Source organism: Vipera berus (assembly GCF_964194415.1).
Source record: "Vipera berus genome assembly, chromosome: 2".
In the NCBI taxonomy this organism is placed as follows: domain Eukaryota; kingdom Metazoa; phylum Chordata; class Lepidosauria; order Squamata; family Viperidae; genus Vipera; species Vipera berus.
The window spans coordinates 250,511,330-250,517,329 of NC_138203.1; positions in this window are offsets into that span (position 1 = coordinate 250,511,330).

A 6,000-nucleotide genomic window follows, 5' to 3' on the forward strand; every position below is an offset into this window, starting at 1 on the left:
CAAAGCTATATGGTAGCACTACTCTTATTCAGCTTATTTATCAATGTTACTGTCTCAGCCCTGAGTGGATAATTTTTTCCCTTGTAATTTTATTACAATTTGCAATCCAAACAATAAACTGGTTGATTGATCAAGAGCTGAAAACATATATTAAATAAACAGGTTAGGAATGGCAATGAGACAAGGAGAGGAAATGTGGTGAAATGTGATGACATTAGTAATTTGAATGTATAGGAATGAGATAATGTATCCATAGCTGAAAAATCATAATGCAACTTTATGTGACTGCAGTCTGGTGATATAGAAAAGCCATAGCATATGAAAATTGCCTGCAGTTTCTTGAAATACCCCTTTAAATTCAATGAATAGAAACTCAATATCTACTCTAAAGATTCCCATGGTGAAAGAAAAGAGGAATGGGTAGCAGAGGATATGAAAAATGTCTTCCTTAAAACTTGGAGAACCCTAGAGGTGTTCTAGTGGGAAATGGTACAGATTACTGATAAAGAGGGTAGAGTTTCTAGAGAAGATTTCTTATACAAAAGGTCCTAACAAACTTTATTACCCTACTTTTTTTCTCACTTAACTATCCCTAAATCTATACTCTTTATATTGTTCAATTCTATATGCATAATGTATCTAAATCCTTAAGGGTCCTATTGTTGGGGGCAATAAGCTGACTTTGTAATAATGCCGCTGGGGGGGGCGGAAGCCCTAATAAGCAGGCATATACATAGAATGAAGGCTATTGCTAAGCACATTGATTTGTGCTTCTTAGATTGTAAACTGCCCTGAGTCTTCGGAGAAGGGCGGGATATGAATCATATATATATATATATATATATATATATATATATATATATATATATATATATATATATATATATATATATATATATATATATATATATATATATATATATATATATATATATATATATATATATATATATATATATATATATGTGTGTGTGTGTGTGTGTGTGTGTGTGTGTGTGTGTGTGTGTGTGTGTGTGTGTGTCATATGTTAACTCTTAGATTACCTTGCTAGGCCCCAAACATGGGGCAAATCTTTATTTCCTGTTTTCAGCCTTATCTCAAAGGCCATCGAACAGGCTGTAGTCACACCGGACAGTTCATATATTTGTGTAAATTACTAACAAAGAATTTAGGGAGGCTGATATGCATTTCGGACTCATTAGTCTTCATCAGTCAGTCATACCCTTCTGAGATTCGAACCTGGGCTGCTTGCACGTTAGGCAGTGTTTTTACTTCTTAAGCCACAGGTTCTCTCTCGCTTTGTTAGCTTTTTGCAAGGGGAGAAATATGTGTCATATGTTAACTCTTAGATTACCTTGCTAGGCCCCAAACATGGGGCAAATCTTTATTTCCTGTTTTCAGCCTTATCTCAAAGGCCATCGAACAGGCTGTAGTCACACCGGACAGTTCATATATTTGTGTAAATTACTAACAAAGAATTTAGGGAGGCTGATATGCATTTCGGACTCATTAGTCTTCATCAGTCAGTCATACCCTTCTGAGATTCGAACCTGGGCTGATTGCACGTTAGGCAGTGTTTTTACTTCTTGAGCCACAGGTTCTCTCTCGCTTTGTTAGCTTTTTGCAAGGGGAGAAATATGTGTCATATGTTAACTCTTAGATTACCTTGCTAGGCCCCAAACATGGGGCAAATCTTTATTTCCTGTTTTCAGCCTTATCTCAAAGGCCATCGAACAGGCTGTAGTCACACCGGACAGTTCATATATTTGTGTAAATTACTAACAAAGAATTTAGGGAGGCTGATATGCATTTCGGACTCATTAGTCTTCATCAGTCAGTCATACCCTTCTGAGATTCGAACAGTTATCTCCTTTTCCTTCTATGCTTGCCTCAGCCATCCTTTAGAGTTAAAGTAAAGGTAAAGGTTCCCCCGCACATGCGTGCTAGTCGTTTCCAACTCTAGGGGCCGGTGCTCATCTCCGTTTCAAAGCCGAAGAGCCAGCGCTTGTCCGAGGACGTCTCCGTCTCCGTGGTCATGTGGCCAGCATGACTAGATGCCAAAGGCGCACGGAACACTGTTACCTTCCCACCGTAGTGGTCCCTATTTTTCTACTTGCATTTTTACGTGCTTTCAAACTGCTAGGTTGGTAGAAGCTGGGATGAGTAACAGGCGCTCACTCTGTTACGCGGCACTCGGGATTCGGCCCGCCAAACTGCCAACCTTCTGATCGAGAGGCTCAGCGTCCTAACCCATGGAGCCACCGCTCCTAACCCACGGAGCCACTAACTCCTTTAGAGTTAGTTGGCTTCTATTGCTGACCGGCCTTCTGTTATCATCAGCTCAGTGGTGCCTTTCTGAATTGCTCCCAAGGCATTGGCTTTGCACAGTCTTTCATTCTGCACTGGAGCTGGGGGGAACTGGGAAAGGGAGGGTCTGTTTGGTGGCTGTGAGCTCTTTAGTGGAAGTGGAGAAGGAGTGTCTGCCGGCTTCTGTTCTCTCCTCTCCACTCTTCAGTCGTCGGCTCTATGCGTTCTTGCCAATTCTTCCTTTACCACCAGTGGCCTGCTGTGCTGTATCCGTTTCTCTGCTCTTACCTGCAATGTCTCCTGTTCTCCTACACCAGGGGTAGGCACCCCTGGCTCAGGAATTCTGGGAGTTGAAGTCCACGAGTCATAAAAGAGCCAAGGTTGCCTACCTCTGGACACTATATCCTTAGACCACAATCTCCAAGACATTATAATTCTGATAGGTATCTAGTTCTATATAACATACTATATGATTATACCTCATCACGGCAGATAGAGATCATTCCAGTTAAACTGTTGTCATCCCAGGTTTCTCTGGGAAAGCCACTCTAGGAGGCTTCAAAAAAGAGTACAACAGTGGTTTTATAATACACAATTCCACCTTCCTGTGTTGGAAGGTGCATTTCTCTATGATACGCTTGAGCAGTAATAAGCAACATAAGACCACACACCTAACCACAGAATATCTTCTTTGTGACTCCTAGAACTTTCTCCAGCCAAAATTGGTGCAAATTAACAGATTTTCCCCCCCATTACAGGTAGTCCTCAACCTACGACCACAATTGGGCCCAACACTTCTGTTGCTAAGTGAGACAGTTAAGTGAATTTTGCCCCATTTTATGACCTTTCTTTTCACAGTTGTTGGGTGAATCACTGGAGTTGTTGTAAAGCGAATCTAACTTCTCCATTGACTTTGCTTGTCAGAAGGCCACAAAAGGGGAATCACATGATGTTGGGACACTGCATCCCTCATAAATATGACTCAGTTGCCAAATGTCTAAATTTCGATCACGTGAACATGGGGATGCTGCAATGGTCATAAGCATGAAAAAGGGTTAAAAGTCACTTTTTTCAGGGCTTCAGTAACTTTCGGTAACTTCGGACAGTCACTAAATGAACTGTTGTAAGTCAAGGACTACCTGTATTTTGAAGCTGGAAATACACAGCACCTGTTTACTAGGGCAGAGGTCCCCCACCCCCGGTCCATGGACCGGTACCAGGCCAACAATCAACAACACAAACAAGCAAAGCCCCATCCATGGGATGCAGGCAGCACACAAAACCACGCCCTCTCCAATCCGTGGGAAAACCTTTCTCCATGGAACCGGTCCCAGCTGTTCCTTTTTTTCAAAAAGCAATAAAAAGCACCAAAACTAAGGAAAAAAATTCCAAAAAGCTTTATTGTTCTATCTAGCCATATTCCCTAGTCCAGGGCTTTTCAACCAGTGGTACGGGTACCACCTGTGGTACATTGGCACCTGGCAGGTGGTACATGACCATCCTAGAAAACTGGTAGCGTGGTAGGGGAATGAGCTGAACCGGTGGCAGCAACGCACAAGCCTAAGGAGGGCTGTCAGGGCTCAGCGAAAGCGCCAGGATCAGTGCTTCTTTGGGGCTTTCAGGGCTCAGTGGAAGCTCCAGGATCAGCGCCAGGCTCCAGCTGGAGCTTGGCACTGATCCTGGCGCTTCTGAGCCCAGAAGAAGCGCCGATCAGCTGGAATGTTGCAGCATCTCCAGGGTCTTGTGATTGACATTCAGATGCTTGGCAACTGATTCATATTTATGATGGTCACAGTGTCCCAGGGTCATGTGAAGTGACCAAAATCTGCTGTAACCACCCAGCAGAGGGGGGGGGAGATAAAAACCAAACACCCACCCCACCTCACCCCTGCTTCCAATCCTCAACAGAAATGCTCACAATGAAAACCTCGGACAGGAGGAAGAGCGCCACCGGGTGGGCAGGCAGGTGTCTTGCTCAGCTGTGGCTTGGGGGGCACTTTTTTCAGTGCCACTGTAACTTCGAACAGTCACTAAACGAACTGTTGTAAGTCAAGGACTACCTGTACTTCATCACTTTTTTCCTTTTTTTTTTTTTGGTCATCAAGTTTTTGACACCTTGCTAGGTGACTGGTGGTACTCGGATCTTGCCATATCCTAAAAGTGGTACAATGGGTGAAAAGGTTGAAAAGCCCTGTCCTAGTCATTTCAGCCCTCCTTTTTTGCCTTGCAAGATATATTGAGAGCAGACCTCAATCAACAGGACATTTCCTCCTGCTCTTGAGAACTGATGTAGTATACCAGGACTGAAAAAATTTACCTTTTGGAACAATATATGAGGAATACAGTACTGCTGAAGCCATGTAAACTCTGTTATCATTAACTTATGCAATAGAAATAATCTGTCACATAGTGGCAGACTGCACCCCATTTATGTTTATTATCAGTAAAACTCATTCAGTTTCCATAGCAACAAGCATTAAGAAGCTTAGCTGATCTATCCTGAATGGGGAGCCTAAAACAAGTAAAACATGCTTTTGTAGAATACAGTACACTGCATGCATAGACACACACATACTTCTACACGTGGAGGAGTGATTCTTAAGCTTAAGTAAATGCTCTTATGCCTAACTTTCATTCTATGGATAGAAATTTATGAGAGATTCAACCTTGAAAATAAACCTAGAAAAGAACAGTGGAACACCTTGCCTTCAGAAGTTGTAGGTGCTTCATTACTGGAGCTTTTAAAGAAAAGAGTGGACAGCCATTTGTCTGGAATGGTTATACGGCAGGGGTAGGCAACCTCAGCTCTTTTATGACTTCAACTCCCAGAATTCCTGACTCAGCTGACTCAGGAATTCTGGGAAGTCTATGAGTCATAAAAAAGCCGAGGTTGCCTACCCCTGGTATAGGGTCTTCTGTTTGAGCAGAGGGTTGGACTAGAAGACCTCCATGGTCCCTTTCAGCTCTATCATAATGGATTGCTTGATAAGGAGAAATGTTCTGACAGTGAGAAAAAATAGTGAAACGCTAAGACGAGACTGGACAGCTGAAATAGTATAATGTCTCTTGCTTGAGCAAAGGATTGGCCTAGAAGACCTCCAAGGTCCTTTCCAACTGATTCTATCCTGTTCTGTTCTGTTCTGTTCCGTTCCACTCCATCCCATCCCATCCCATTATAAATTTCTATTCACAAATTTGTAACTTCCAGGCATCATGTTTATGAACTCTGTATAAGGAAATGCCATGCAATTTCTGTATTCCCAACTCATAGCACAGAGAATTGTGTACACACCAGTTTTATCAAACCAGTGATTCTTCCTGCTTTGAGAAATGGTATTTCCCCCACTAAGTGACTTGTCACCAAATAAATCTGCAGTATAGAAAAACTATGTGTCTGCCTGGCTAGGATTCTCACATGCAAAAGCTTCCTTTCCACTACAGCTCAACAGTACTTAAAGGTAAAAGGTAAAGGTTCCCCCGCACATGCGTGCTAGTCGTTTCCGACTCTAGGGGCCGGTGCTCATCTCCGTTTCAAAGCCGAAGAGCCAGCGCTTGTCCGAGGACATCTCCGTGGTCATGTGGCCGGCATGACTAGATGCCAAAGGCGCACGGAACGCTGTTACCTTCCCACCGGAGTGGTCCCTATTTTTCTACTTGCATTTTTACGTGCTTTCGAACTGCTAGGTTGGCAGA